The sequence below is a fragment of the Mauremys mutica genome, chromosome 8, assembly GCF_020497125.1.
Source record: "Mauremys mutica isolate MM-2020 ecotype Southern chromosome 8, ASM2049712v1, whole genome shotgun sequence".
Lineage (NCBI taxonomy): Eukaryota > Metazoa > Chordata > Testudines > Geoemydidae > Mauremys > Mauremys mutica.
The window spans coordinates 12,838,020-12,854,197 of record NC_059079.1 but is presented as its reverse complement, the minus strand read 5'-3'; the positions used below and the strand labels follow the sequence as shown (position 1 = coordinate 12,854,197).

General features: G+C 50.4%; 1 long non-coding RNA gene across 1 annotated transcript in view; it reads left to right on the top strand.

The window, feature by feature from the left end:
* The first annotated feature begins 3,032 nt into the window (after nucleotides 1–3,032).
* Nucleotides 3,033–16,178, top strand: part of LOC123376380 — a 34,040-nt gene continuing 20,894 nt past the window's right edge. The window contains exon 1 of the long non-coding RNA XR_006581767.1: nucleotides 3,033–3,154. This is a non-coding gene — a long non-coding RNA (uncharacterized LOC123376380). The remainder of the gene's footprint in view (nucleotides 3,155–16,178) is intronic.

Below are 16,178 nucleotides of genomic sequence, written 5' to 3'. Positions count from 1 at the left end.
GGTTGTTTTTTTAATTAGCTAGCAAAAATAAAGGGTTAACAAAGTCCATTACTAGAACACACAGTCCACCAGATAAACAGTCCAGAGGAGGGGCAGCAGTTATGTTGACATCCTGATGTCCCAGAAAAGACAAAAATAGTAGTAGAAGCTTTGGAAAAGAATGAACCTTAAAACCAGCTAGTGCAGTTCTGCATGACCCTCAGGGCAGGGATTCAGTGCTTTCCTTGTCGCACCTCACCTACTGTAAAACCCTAGGATTAAGGCAGACAAAATAAAAGGGCTGCTCCATAAAATCCAGAGTGACCTGCAAACTAATCCCTGCAAAGATCTAGCTACATTTGGAGTGAGATAAAAGCCGTCCCCAGGAAACATTAATAACGTCATGATAAGAGAACCCAGTCAGCCCACCAGAACATGCTCTATGTATCTATCTTAGTTAGCACTTTGCTGCACCTGCTCCTTTGAACAAGTGAACAGCAAACCCAGACCCATCACTGGCAACCTGCAGAGTAACCCACATAAGACAACAGAAAAGCCATCACCAGGAGGTGACATTGGCAAACTGTCCCTAGCAATGAACCACAGTAGGGCAGCAGGATCTGTGTACGTTTACATGCAACATGATTACAGCTGCAGGTTTGTCATGGCTGAAAAAAAAATTCATGGATAGTGTGATTTTCCTTTTTGACCATGATCTTCTTGTGTGTCCGTGACTTACCCTGCAGCTGCAGCTCCTGTCCCGTGGGGCTGGGCCTACCTCCCCACTCTGGGCATTGCAACCCAGTTGTGGGGTCTCAGATTTGGGCCAGCCACCAATGCATCATGATGGCGAGGAGCAAGGCAGCAGGCCAAACCTAAGTGGCGCTGCAATCCAGCATACCAAGTTCCAGCACCTGAAGCAGAGAGCCAGGTTCAGCTCTACGGGGCACAGGAGCCACCACTGCCCAGGATGAGTGTGGGTGGGTTCATTCTCCAGCCCCTGCCTCCCTTCCCTTCTAAGCCAGGATTAGGGTTGGGGTGCTGGGGCAGCGGATGTTGCTGGGGGTAGTCAGTACCCCTTCATTTGTCAGGGCATTTTTTTTAATCAAAAATCATGGCGCCGACACGACTTTTACTAAATTTACCACGACTGTGATTTTTTTAATAAAAAATTCCATGACAAATCTGGAACCCTCAACATGACAATTCAGTGCTTTGCACCAAGGAAAGAAACGAAAAGAAAGAAACTTTGGTCCGTGATATACCTTTAAACGGAATCTCTCTCGATACAAAACAAACCAGACGCCAAGTAACACTGCGCATTACTATTTTTAGGCAAATCATTATAATATGACAGCCAATTGCAACTCAGTACTATTAAACCTTTGCTGAGAAATGGACCACCCCCACTAGTCTTTTGTGACATTTATGGGGGGTCAGCTGGGGGAATTTCATTCGGGAAGTCTCCTTAAAAACTGATAACATGTTGTGGCTCCTATGTTTGCACAGGAGCAAAGAATTAGCAAGGTTCAAGTGTAATAACATTACAGAGAGACGGAGGAAGAGATCCCTCTCTAACCCTAATATATTCTGCTCAGGATATTTTATTTTTGCTGTTGATAACAAAAATCTAACTGAGACTTTCCATGCATTAGTGAGAGACCTGGCAAATCAAAGGTGGAAGCTAAACGCCAGTTTTCAGAGGAAGGGGTTTGTAAGTCGCTTATGGGCTTACTCTGGAGATGAATTTTCATGAAGGACTCTAATCCTGTTTAGGAATTTTTACAGACGCGTCACACACTGCAATGATTTTTTTCTTCCAGTGTTCTGGTCTATATTTCTGGGCAGCTGTCAGGATTTCTTTGCAAATCTTTGCTACCAAACCATTAGGAAATGTTTAACATATCTGCATGAGGACAATGTATTTATACAGAGCATCTTTGAGGCAGGACGCCTTCAAAAATTTATCGTAGTTTAGTCCAAAATATACAGTATATTGGAGGGCTCATTCAGAGAGGCAGATTTGTTCAATACACTGGGCCTCGGGAGACCTGCATCCTGTTCCCAGCACTGCCACTGACCTTTTGGGTGACCTTGGGGAAGTCACTTCACCTATCTGTGCCTCAGTTTCCCCTCTAACATGTCTATTTAGACTGTAAGCTCTTCAGGGCAGGGACTGTCTCCTATGTGTTTGCACCTCTAGGCTCTGCTGTGGCTAAAGAGAAGAGGGGGTTATGTGATAATATTAAGAAATAATAATAATATTTTACATTTAAAATTACCTTATTTATATTTCCCAGTCCTTTGGTCTAAATACCATGTGCTGAGCAACACTGAGATAATCACACCAGCTTCTCTTTGGTACAAATGAGCTATTACCAGAGGCTGAGCTTGCTCTTATTGAAGTCAGTAGGAACCTTGCTATTGATGTAAGATGAGATTTTCAAAAGAGCCCAATGGAGTTAGGTAGCAAAACCCATTGAAACTCAGTGGGACTTTGGTGCCAAACTGCCTTAGGCCCCTGTGAAAATCTGTGCTTCACAACAGCTGCAGCATCAGGCTCTGGGTTCGGACATTCGGGTGCAAAAGCAATAACATTAAATGGACCTTTGCAGCAAATCGGAACTCACAGCTCAGCTGAAGGGGCAACAACACCATCTGGTATAAAGATGGCTTTGATTTAAAGTCCCGAGCGCATGCAAGTCTTACTGGGGCAGGACTTGACCACTCACCTTGTTAAAACAAATCAATTAGCATAATGAGAAGACAGAAGGGGTGACTTGTCCGAGCCCATGTGACATCAGAAATCAGGCGGGGTAACTGAGGGGAGCCACCAATCCTTTTGCTGCCAATTCTCTGCCTCTTGTCCATTTCGCACAGACCCCAGGCAGACCTGGAAGGGTTAATGTGCCGCTGTAGGCCCAATCAGCCCCTCCTGCTACACCTGTAGGGTGCCAGGTCTGAAGGGAGGAAGGCCCTGCTCAGCTGGGGGTTGGGCTACGAGGAGCACAGATCAATAACATTCATGTGGTGAGAGAAGAGCCTAGCCTGGAGCTGAGCCAGGATTGGTGCCTGATCGAGCCTGCCTGGAGGGAAGACAGGCATTGACAAGGAACGATTTGGAAGTACCTGGGGACCTGATAGACCCTGGCAGTGGGGTGTCTCACCAGAAGAGGTAGGAGAGTGAATGAGAGCTGAGCCCAGCGGGGTGAATGGATGAATAAAGGGGATGAGTGCTGAGCCCATTTGGGCCAATCGTTCCTTTATGTTGTGTTTGGACTGGGACGCTGGCTTCTGTTCCCCCGGGAAGGGGACTGAAGTGTTGTAGTGACCTGGCTGGAGGGCTGAGCCATGTAAACCACCAGATCAGGTGGGGAAACTGAGGCAGAGGGCCTGCCGTGCATGGCCATCGAGAGGTGCCCTGAGGCTGGTAGCCTGCTCAGACCTGGCTAATACCAGGTGAGGATGGAGCCAGGCTGTGCTCAGCTAATGTGGCCCCCCCACCAGTTCCCTACACGATTCTCAAGTGGAGGTGAGGCAACCCTAGTAAGACTGTCCCCATCCCTCCTGTTTACAGTGGGTTGGAAGTCGCTGTCTCCCGATCAGTGTGTGTGGTCCAGGAGGCAGGTAGTGAGGGATGAGGGAACTTGGGGAGCCAGGGCCCAGACAGGTCGGCTTACGGGGAGGAAGGTAAGACAGGGCGCAGGGAGGAAGGCAGTGTAATGAGGGGAGAATGTGACGGGCAGGATACTGCAGGGAAAGGGCGTTAGAACATAGGGGAACAGGCGGATTAAAGACCCAGAGAGGCTGGGTTGAGGGATGTGGACAGGGGAATTGGGCATTTGTGTGTGTACGTGAGGTTCAATTTCCAGCCTGAACCCATCTTGTATGAACCCTGGGGTGGGGGCTGCGGCTTGCTGGCCAGAAAGCAAGCCGTGCGCTGGTTCCCGTGCGCCAAAGCCCTGGCTCCCGAGCCAGGCTGCTGAATGGCTCAGGTGGGGCTGGCAGGTAGGGATTCCAGCCAGGGAACCACACAGTTGCTAAGTTGTTGCTTCCACCTGTTGGGGGCCGGGTGACCTAGGCGGTGAGGCTGGCTGCTGGAGTCAGCTTGTGGGAATACCCGAGAGGCCCCGCGCTGTCCGTGTGTCTGGAAGCTGACAGATAGTGGCAGCCCTTGGTATAAATCCCTCCCTGCAAGGCCTGTGGTGCATACATCACCGAGTCCTTAGCCCTGCGAAACAAAGCACCCAAATGGGCACAGTCTGATGGGGAGACAAGGTCTTGCTCACGCGCTCCCGTGGCCCAGCTCGCTGAGGTGCTTTGCTAGGATCACAGAAGCGAGGCCCTCGGACACAGCCATCCGTCCCGTCACCCCTAGTACTGGGAGTGCTCCGGGTGCACCGGGGACAGTGGGGCGGGGCTGCTGAGGCTCTCTGGTGTACAGCGGCTTGTTCTCAAAGGGGGAGGGCGGCCGATGCTTCGCAGGGCTGGGAGGCACCTCCCTACCCCCTGCCCTTAGCCTCACCACATCTTGTCTGTGCCTGTTGTGGGCCAGCTCCTCAACCCATAGGCCACAGGCAACCCCAGCATTCCCCTCTAGGCCTCGCAGGCCCTGCTGTCGCTCTGCAGCCATAGGCCCAGCCCGACCTCCAAGCATCTCCCTGGAGCGTCCAGCCCCTGCTCCACAGGACACTCGCCGTGCTCACAGATTCGCTGCTTCCAAAGGGACGTGCAGCCCAGCTTACAAGTCCCACGCAGATCACTGCTCTGCTTAACGCGCAGCACTTGGCTATGCTTCTAGTGAAACCAAGTATGAGCATATTGAACAAAGGCCAGAGCTTCGAGTAGAAGTGTTGGGTGAGTTTGCTATCCCCAGCTTGATATTATGAGTTTCCTTATCTAATACCTCGCTCTTGGTACAAAGAGCCTTCATCCACAATCCCCAATTGCTTTACAAAGGGGTCAATATCCCTTATCCCCATCTTACAGCTGGGGAAACTGAGTCAACTTTTGAGTGAAACTTTTTGCTTGTGAATTTTGAATTTGTCAAAGACCAGCAAGCAGGTAACTGTTACTCTCATTCAGTGTGTAAAATTCAAGCAGCAGCCTGTCCTCCTCCCCTGCAGTATCTACAATGCACTGGGAATGACAATATGCGCGTTGCCAGCAGAGGGCAGGAGGCAACAAGGTTATCAAAACTCCAGCAGCAAACTCTTGAGCCAGCTGGGCACTACCAAACTCCACCCAGTGTGAGGCAGGGGGGTAGCACGCACCGGTGGCGTAGTGCTCGGCTCTGTGTTGCGTTCTGATCCTAGTGCTGCTCTGTGCATGGCCACTCCTTTGCCTTCTATTGGAGCTGCTTACGGGCAGCTCTAACTTCCGCTGGACTGCAACAGCCGTGTGCCAAAACTGCAGCAGAGGATCAGCCTGGCCTGGCATAGGGGCATCGTGGCCATGCCTCATTTCTCTGATTGTACCCCGCTTCCTTTCCATACTGGCACCAACCAGGGGGAGTGGCCAAAGAGCCCTAACACGAACCAGTGGAGGGTCTGGCCCCTGGCATGTAATTCTCTTTCAGTGGGGAACACACAATCCTCTGCAAACTCAGAGCCCAAAACACTCCTTTGGGCAGCGTATGTTTGCCTTGAAGTGAGACATTAAAATCCCCAGGGAAACTGATAAGTAAATCGTAGGTCGGCAGCTGAGCTGCATAATGGGACTGCAGGCCACAGAAGGCAGACTCGAGTTCACCTTTGGTATTTCTGTAGAGAGCTTTACCACTGAGCTCCTGAATCTGTTTATACAGAGACCGCCCAAAAAAACACTTGTGCATTTGTGTTACTTCTTGTACTATTTAGATTGGTAAGAGAAAAATGGTACATTTTATGCCAGGGGACTGCGCCGTAATCTTTAGCACTTATGAGCTTCCATTAACTCCCACACACCTCCTGTGAGGGAAATAAGAATTGTTGTCCCCAGCTTAAAGATGGAGACAGTGAAGCAGTGAGGTTGGGGGATGTGCCAATGGGAGGGAATTGGTGCCAAAGCTTAGGGAATAGAACAGGGGCTTGAGTTCTAACTAATACCCATGCTTCCTCTCCCAGGAGAGACTGCATAGAAGTGTAGGACTGGAAGGGACCTCGGGAGGTCATCTAGTCCCGTACCCTGCACTCAGGGCAGGACTACATAATAATTAGACCATCCCTGGCAGGTGTTTGTCTATTCTGTTCTTAAAAACCTCCAATGACAGAGATTCCACAGCCTCCCTTGGCAATTTGTTCCAGTGCTTAACCACCCTGACAGGTAGGAAGTTTTTCCTAATGTCCAACCTAAACCTCCCGTGCTGTGATTTAAACCCATTGCTTCTTGTCCTATCCTAAGAAGTTAACGAGACCAACTTCCTGACCAGTCCTGCACTCAGACCACAAATAATCATAAGTCAAAACACAATGGAGACACTCACAAATGGGTATTTCCTGTATGTATTCATCTCGTATTCATGCTTGTGTACTGTAGATCTCCTCTGTAAGAGTACACTAGGGGCTGGGAAATAGGTGTTAGTATCACTACTGGCCCAAGAGATTAAATGTTGAATTCAGGTAAAGAACTGCCAGTGTAAAGGGTTTAGACCAACAAGGTGAGGTCTACACTAGCACATATGTTGGCAAAACTTTTGTCACCCGGGGTGTGGAAAAAACCCACATCCCTGAGCGACATAAGTTTTTCTGGTATAAGCGCTCGTGTGTACAGCGCTATGTTGATGGGTGAGTGACATAGCTACCGCGGCCCGTTGAGCTGGTTTTATTATGTCGACGAGAGAGCTCTCTCACGACGGCATAACGCGGCTACAAAAGCGCTCTTACAGTGGCACAACTGTAACAATACAGCTGTGCCACTGTACGCTTAGAAGTGTAGACATGGCCCAAATCATGAACTGAGGGGGTCTTGTGCTCTTGTTTTTAAAACTGTTCTGACTCCTACAGTAGCCGGACTAGGAGCAGCTCTCCTAGTTCAGAGAAAACCAGGCCCAGTTGGTTCGCGTTCCATTGTTGAACCCCTCCAGAGCTACGGGCAGGTCCAGCAGTGAAAGGCCTGACAGGTGGTTTCCCCTCCATTCCCAGCCCCTGAGAGCCTGTTCGGGTGAGCTTGCTGGCTCGGTATTTAGGCTCGAAAGGTTTGACTGACCATCCCAGGATTGGTTCAACCAGCTGCAATCAGGGCATGTCTGTCTCCCCTACAGCCGCCAGAGATGCAAGTTTTCAGAGCCTTCTATTCTGCCACTAGCTCACGCAGCCACTTGGAGCCCTGGTTTAAAAACACAGACTGAAATCACAGAGCGGGAGGTTCATCTCCCCAGCGATGTTCTCAGCCAAGACATCCCTTTGAGGCTATGACACCCACCTGTACCAGAGATATACTGCGAATATACAAACTTGCCAGTAGGGGAGCAGACCCCATGCCAAGCGCTAGGTTTGATTAATAAGGAAGGACTCTGGAAAGACTCAGGACAGCGTTTTCAAATGTGGGTGCCTAAAGGAAGGCACCTAAATCCCTACCTAGGCACCTCACTAAGTGACCCAATCAATGGGAGCGCTGGGTGTGCCACATCTTCGAAGCTCGGGCCTCTTTGTTACCTGCCTCATGTTGAAAATACCAGCAAGCTGTGCTGTCAGCAGCTGAGCTGCACAATGTACAATGTGCCCGTGTCCCTGCCTCCACTAGCCTATTGTAAAACCAAAGATCTGCCTCTCTGCTGACCCCACCTCTGCTGTCTGGGGGACAAAAGCTGGCTTCTCATTGCCATCTTAAAACCAGGACAACGAGAGACCCACCCCACTCTCCGGCTCGGATAGTTGGTACAGGTGCTGGGGGAAGAGATTCTCCCCCTATTCCCAACCCAGGTGGTGGAGTGACCAGGCAGCCCTGCTACTCCAGCCCTACCATGTCCCCTCCATGGAGGGCAGATGGGAGGAGCTGCATGGCACTTACCCCGAGCTGGCCCTAACCAGCACCAGATCAACTGGGCTGTGCAGGAACTGGGCCTCTGGCCTTAAAATCTATCCACTGCCAGCCAGCCCTCCACAGCCACACAGGCAGGCACTGTTCATACCCACGCTGAGAGACTGACCCTGCCCCACAAAGATCTTTGCTTCTCCATCGCCAAGGGTGGGAGGGGAATAGGCACAGAGGGGACGTGACTTGCCCTACCTTGCAGGGCAAGCACACAGGTGGCGGAGTTAGATCTCCAGGGTACCAGCCGAGTCCCCTCTCTGCTAGAGCAGGCCGCCTAGCCAGAGGGGGTGCTTTACAGTACCTGGGGTGCACACGAGTTGCTCATCGGAACACGTTGGGTTTTCATTTCTTCCCCGGTGAAGTTAGTTATTGCTAGAAAATTTTGTGGGTTCTTTAGCTCCCTTGCCCTCCCCCCAGCACCACGTCAAGGTTATTTCCTAGGATCGTGCCCAGCTAGCAGCTGAGCCATACAGCCAACGTTTTAGCTTTCTGCTTTGTACCGTTTTTAATTTCATGCAGGAATGTCTCTCTTCCTACAATGTTTAACCTCCCGCAATAGCAGAATAGTTCAGACTCAGACTAACGTCAGCTTCGTTCCCTGAGCAATTATCGCACCGGGGCTGTCTGGTAGTGGTTCGTGTGCACAGAAGATGCTGCACGGACAGACTTGGCATCTGAGCTCGGTCAATGCAGCTGCCCTCCTGATGTGCCTGAACCCTGAGCTGAAGGGGCCACCTCTTGGAGCGAGGGGATAGCCCCATCTCTGTACTCACAGGTCTCTGCTGAGCTTATCAGCCATGGCGATTGTAGCTGACACTTGCTGGAAGATGGACTGAAATGACCAACTCAGGTGCGATGGTGATGGGGCCCTGCGTACGAACCTAGAGAGGGCTCACTTCACGTGAGACAGAATAGCTATGAACGGCCAATAGCTGTCGCCACCTACTGTCCAAAGCTGAATTTGAAGTGGAGATGTAGGGCTGTATCCTACCCCCGTAACATCCTGGCCACCCCACTGAAGTCAAACTGTAACGTGGGGCAGAGTTTTGCCCCTAATCTACTCGTGTCCTGTTCCCAGCTGTCCCTCGGGCCAACTGTCTGACAAATAATGAAAAGATAAAGCCAGTGGTAATCTCCTAAACAGACCAGCCTGCTCCCCTCCCCCAGCATGGAGACAGCTCACCCTTGATGTGACCCCGCTGGTTTAACCAATGGCCCATGTGCTATCTGTCACGTGAGGCAGACCCAGAATGCCACATAGAAACGGAGCGAGGGGAAAGGAAGGTTCGAGGGAGAAATGGAGAGAGCTGCGTGGAAAGGGAAAGAGTCTCAACGGAGCATTCGCCCTCCGAGTGCGACGAGTCAAGAAGAAGAGACAGAAGAGGAGCTAAGTACGAGGCGACTTCTGGAGGATCCAAAGAACGGTCGTTCTAGAACGTAGATGGCAGTTCAAGGGAAAACAGCCAGCCAAGTGTAAACAGTTGGAATAATTGTTTCCTTTTGGACAGCTGCACGCGCCCTGCCTGCAGTATTTAGGAAACACTTTCCTCTTTACTCCCCACCTTTATCACAGCAGTGTCAGCCATAAATACATACACAGTGGGAGAAAGCCTCGCCCTGTGGGAGTTTTGCCACTGACTTCAATGGGGTCAGGATTTCACCTCAGTCTTTGACCTTGGATTTTGCCTTCCAGTGTCTCTGGTTCTACGCAGGACGTAAGTGAGCATGGATCAAAGGTCATTTTTTGTGTGACAGTCAGTCCCATTGTGCTAGATGCCGTATGACCACCTAGGTGGAGGCAGGCCCTGCCCCACAGAGTTTACAGCCTAGGATACAAGTGAGGAACAGCTAGTGGGAGGTAGGCGGAAGAGAACTGAGAGGGGGGCGGGCGAGGGTTTACGTACAGATGGAGTGGTGTGCAGAGTCGGCAAGGCTGAAAGGACCGTCCATTTGTTTGCTATACGTAAACAGGAAATAACCATGATCTTAATGACCCTGGTAGGCTGGCTGGCCATTGGCAGGTGTCAAGTCACCGTAGGGACCACAGTGGGAGTAGGTCTTAAGGGGGGGCTTTGAAAGGCCTGATGCACTAGTTCTGGGATGTGATCCTGCATGTGGGCCTTGGAGGATTCACTTACCGCAGCTTAACTTCAAATCAGACACCGAAGAAGCCACTTAACAAGGGTGGCCCTGTGTCCCGCCCAGTCTAGAGAAGATTGCATGGTCCCCAGAGACAGAGAACTGTGCAGCATCCAGTAGAGCTAACATAGAATATCAGGGTTGCAAGGGAACTCGGGAGGTCATCTAGTCCATCCCCCTGCTCAAAGCAGGACCAATCCCCAGCTAAACCATCTCAGCCAGGGGATGAGGCCTGACCTTAAAAACCTCTAAGGAAGGAGATTCCACCACCTCCCTAGGTAGCACATTCCAGTGCTTCACCACCCTCCTTGTGAAAAAGTTTTTTCTAATATCCAACCTAAACCTCCCCCACTGCAACTTGACACCATTACTCTAACATGGGTTAGAAAGAGCAATATCCTAACCCAACAGTGTTCCCTGGGAAGGTCATTCCCCAGGGATAGTATAGTAATGCCAAAAAAGAGGCTGCGTTTCCCATTGAATGAGACTGGAAAGGTCCCACCCTAATAAACCATATACCACTGAAGGAGAATGGTCTATACATGATTTGTGTAAATCAGCTTTTCCCCAAACTCACTTGGATGCGCTGACATTTGCCCCAAAGACAGGAACATCAGACGCTCCCTGAAAGTCGGGGGGGCACTGTCACCTCTTCCCCTTCCCACTCCCACTGAGGCCCTTCTGGCTCCTCTCCACTCTCTCTCCCCTGTCACTCGCCCTTACAGCCTGTAGAAAGTGATGGGGCCATGGCCTCCCGCCCCCTTCCCCCCCGTTCCAGCACCCTGGCAACAACACTAAACCAGTAACTGATCTCAAGTTTCAAAAATAACCAGTAGTTTTGGATGTCTCAATATTGGGTGATTGACTTTAGCTGCAAAAAAATGGGTACTGGCTTTCAGAAAGGGCTGAAAACCCATCCTCTGAAAGGCAGGACCTGGAAGGTGTCTTATCCAAAAACTGAGATCCCCAAAATCACTAATCACCTCTGAAATTTTTGGCCATGGTATTTTTGAATACCCTTCAAATGGAGGGACAGGAGCAGAAACAATGGACATACTGTCAGCCCAATGGTCCATCTAGTCCAGTCTTCTGTCTTCCGACTGTGGCCAGTGCCAGATGCTTCAGAGGGAATGAACAGAACAGGGCAATTTATTTAGCTGATCCATTCCCCGTCATCCAGTCCCAGCTTCTGGCAGTGAGGTTAGGGACACTCAAAGCATGAGGTTGTGTCCCTGACCAACTTGGCTAATAGCCATTGATGGATCTATCCTCTATGAATTTATCTAGTTCTCTTTTGAGCCCAGTTATCCTTTTGACCTTTACAACATCCCTTGGCAACGAGTTCCACAGGTTGAGTGTGAAGAAATACTTCCTTTGTGTTTGTTTTAAACCTGCTGCCATTAATTTCACTGGGTGACCCCTGGTTCTTGTGTTATGTGAAGGGGTAAATAACACTTTCTTATTCACTTTCTCCACACCAGTCATGATTTTATAGATCTCTATCATATTTCTCCCTTAGTTCTCTTTTTTTATTTTTCTAAGCTGAACAGTCCCAGTCTTTTTAATCTCTCCTCATATGGAAGCTGTGTCATGCCCAATATGCTGTCAGTAAGGTGAGTGTCTGTGACTTGTCCAGAGTTCCAGGAAGGACTCTGAAGGGCGTGTACAGGTCATAGCTACCACTGGGTTGGGCCTCTCTATTTATTGTAAACAAGACTTTAAAAGCAATTATGTTTTCATCTCTTCTGGTGCCAAGGCCTGTCTCTGACAAAATGACTTAAACCAAATGCTTCCTATTGAGATAGGGTGGGATCCATAAAAGAACTGTAAGTGCCTCCGCTTAAGTCTTGGGTTTGGTTGCCCATGTCCCAGCTTTGTAGCCAATCCACAAATCCGGTACTAAACCCTGTAGGTGCCTAAACTCCCTCAGCATCTCCATTTTTCAGAGCCTCAGTTCTCTCAGTGCCTATGTTCTGCCGCTTGGTATGCACGCTGCTGCCTCACTCTAGGCATCTGGACACCCATCTCCCAACGTAGCCCCACAGCAATACAGGAACTGGAGAGAGACAGGCATTTGGCTGCCTGCGTTGCATGCAGGACCCCATCTGGTAGGCATCCTCTGAGACTGCCTACTGGGTTGGGCCCCATTCCAGGAAGGGGTGGGGGTGCTGCCCAGGGGCTAGTGCACTTGCCTGGGATGTGGGAGACCCAGGTTCAATTGCCCCCTGCCTAGCAGAGAGGGGGAAGCAAAGATCTGAACAGAGATCTCCCACCTCTCAGGAGAGTGCTCCAACCACTGAGCTCTGGGATACTCCGATTCACCCATTGAAGCTGTTGCTCTCTGGATTAAACAATGAAAGAGTGGTTGGAGCAGCAGGGGATGGACCTGGGGTCTCCCATCTCCCGGGTGCGTGCCTGAAACTCTGGCCCCCAGAGTCATTCCCAGTCTCTCATGCCCAATGACTATTTCAGTGTTTATCCACAGTGGAACAATCCCCCCATTCTCCCTTCCATCCACTCTTTCATTATTGATGCAGAGTACAACCACTTCAACAGGAGGTCCATGAAGGGTGTTACCACCACCAGACCAGGGGAATTGTTCAGAGATGGTCCAATGGTTTAACTAGGAGTCATGGGATGTAACTGAGCCAAAGAAAACAGCCTGGGTCTGCCTCTGCTCTGCCCTGGAATATCTGTACCCAAGGGAGAGGTCAGGGAATGAAAGGCCAACTCACCTATCTAATGAGACTACCAGCTACAAATCACTGGTGGTTCTGTTCCAGGCACCTACACAGTGCAGTCTGGAGGGAGACCGCCAACTCATCTCACAGGCGTGACCCAATATTCTTCAGATGGGAACTACCTTCTACCAACAGCCTCGCTGCCCAGTCTTCCCTCTGAACCTGAGACGCCGCCTGGTCACTCACAGAATCAGCATGGCGACATTGCTGTTCCAACGCCATTGTCTTCCCAACAAGCTGCCCAAGCACAGGGCCACCCAGCGGTGACGGGGGGGCAAGTGGGGCAATTTGCCCCAGGCCCCACAGGGGTCCCCAGGAGAATACAGTATTCTATAGTATTGCAACTTTTTTTTATGGAAGGGGCCCCCAAAATTGCTTTGCCCCCGGCCCCCTGAATCCTCCGGGCAGCCTTGGCCAAGCACAGCCACTTGGTCATAGGGCTGTTCAACTTTCTTAACAATTTTCATTCCATCTGAGACCTTCTCAGAGCTACCCACACTGGATCGTTCACAAGGAAAGTCAGTGGATCCATTCACCACAGACAATTTCTGGCTGTTAGGAACTGAAACTTCCTTGATTAATTCACTTGCACACCCTTCAGTTGCAGCAGACCGCTTGCAAAGACTACCCTGAGGATTTTTTTCCTTAGGAGTGTCTTCGAGCAACAATTCACCAACAGCCTAGGAGCCAGATCAGAACCAGGGGCGTATTGCTGCGGGGTGTTAACTGAGCCATCCAGTTGCTTAAGTAGCTTGTGATTGGTAACAATCAGTCCCAATGAAAGACTTTGTGGGTGACACTGAATCCCTCCCTCTCCATTCCCTGGGGTCTCTGACCATTTTAGAGATATGCCCAAGTCATAAGATGCCTCCAAGCCAGAATGGGGTCTGAGCTTTCCCGGGCTCTGGTGCGGGGATGTGTGTGGATTCAGGGCTCTGCTTTGGGTTAATTTTTAGTACCAGGCCAGGGCCTGCCTTGCACCTTGTATAGTCACTGTCTAGTACTCCTGGCAGCCCTTTGCACACGTGTGAGTAGAGAATTACGATTCAGCAGCATTGGCAACCACTTTATTCAGGTGTAAATGACCAGCTAATGTGTGGGGCAGTGGGGATCAGGCCTGAAGGGAGAACACTTACTCTGTACCCCCAAGTCTCCGTGGGAAATTAGGACTCTGCATGACGCCCTGTCGCCCACAGCTGCGAACAGCAGCATTTGGAGAAATCCACCTCGGTATGTGCCTTCTGTAGGCTATTTAATACCTCAGAGAGCCATTTCTGGAGCAGACAAGCAGTGAGATTTGGTCTTCTCATGGTATTTCCTCTATCTTGCTATATCATAAGAAAACCAAACAACACATTAGTTTGACATCAAGGGCTCCCTTAGGCATTAAAAAGCCTGTGACAAACATAAATGCAAGGCCCAATATATGAGACACAACCACTCTCGGATCCCCAAGCACCCCTTAGAAATAATCTGTAGAGATCTTTAATTCCAATGGCCTGAAGCACCAGCCTAGTGCTCAAGCGTACGATCCTGTTGAATGAAAGCCAAGTAACCGTGTGTGTGTGTCATGGCCCTTCGCGCAAAGGCAGATCAAGGACTCTCTGCACTTAGCTCCTGTGGAAAACTCCAACTGCACACAACATGTTCTTGTGATAAAATGAAACCAGATGTTAATGGGATAAAACCTGCAACACCGTCATCGCTGTATCATTCAACTTTAGGCCACAAACATGGCCCTTTACTAGGGTGACCAGACAGCAAGTGTGAAAAATTGGGACACGGGGGTGGGGGATAATAGGAGCCTGTATAAGAAAAAGCCCCAAAAATCCGGACTGTCTCTATAAAATCAGGACATCTGGTCACCCTACCCTTTACCACTACAAGGGCCCAGGTTTTCAAACAGAGATGCACTGTGGGTCCTGAATAAATGACCTGGTTTGCAGATGGCCTAGTTAGGAGTCACATGGCTGGCAATTGTTTTGCCGCTCGTTGTCAATTTCACACAGCTGCTCCTGGCTTGCTCCATGGCTTGCTGTCAGCTTGGCTTCATTTCCCAGCACCAGGAGGCAAACTGACCAGCCAAGGAGCTCAGCAGCTGCAGGATCCTGAAACTGACATGAGTCACTGCAGATTTTCTGCCCCGCTGACCCCGCGAGGCATCTGTCGGAGCATGAAGTGGTTCCTTGGAGGCAAGGAGGTGACCGCACGTGAGCTGCATTCTGCTTGGCTGTCCCTCGCCTGCAGAACCCCTCCCCCAAATTGTGGCCACCGGTGGAGGTGAGGCGTTAAGGAGCTGGACATTCTCAGCTGAAGTGCCTTTTAACCTGGAAACTATAGCAAAACAGCATTCAAGATCCCTAGTATTGGTACTAACTGAATTCTGTGGGGCTTTTATGATTAGAAAAAAGCTTTGCCATATCTCTGCTTTGTGAAGTCCGCCTGGGGTGAATACACTGTTGCCTACCTAGAAACTAGACCTGCTGTCTCAATCCGAGAAGTTAGTTTTCTCCTCCCTTCCTAAGCACATGATCTGACCCTGATCCTGCCAAGGCTCTCGCGTGTGTTGAACTCTGTTCGCATCGACAGCCCTTGTCAAGACAATGGGGCCGCTCCCAGGCTGAAAGCCACACGTGTAAGCCTTTGCAGTATCCGTGCCATAGTTTGTATGGTGCAGTATGACTGCCTCCTACAGAAAAACCTGCATGCGGGGCTCAGGGTTTCCCATCTCCAGATGGTACTTGCACTGAATGCTCTCAGGGAAGAGATCTGGGTTATGAAGACTGTGGCGCCGGCCAAATCCACAGATCTTGGGGATATGCAGAGACAACGGCTCCCCAGCGCCTAGGCAGCACAGACCTGGACTATCACAAGTACTACCAGGGCCTCATATTCCACCCGGTAACGTCCAGGTGATCAGCCACTTGTAGACCTGGGTCGCCAGGCCTGAGTAAGGGCTCACTTTCCTGAGTACCGTATTTACCTAATTATTTTCACTGGGCAAACGTAAAATCCAGTGTGTTCTTTCTTGGACATTGGAGTTTACATTTTCAGCCAGCCTGAGCCCTGGCCTCCCTTTTGGATGAGTACCCATAAAATTTGTTCCTATTCACTCAGGGCCCAAAGAACGAGCGGTGGGGCCCCAACAGACGGGTGTCCGGATTCTGAGCGTTGTCGTGCAACTGGCTGGGGCTTGGGCACAGAATTACAGGTGCACGTTTTATGAGCCCAAACTACATCTCCCCCTTTAAAAACCTGGCTCCATGGGTGCAGGGAGGAGGCCTGTTAATTGATGCCAATGGACTC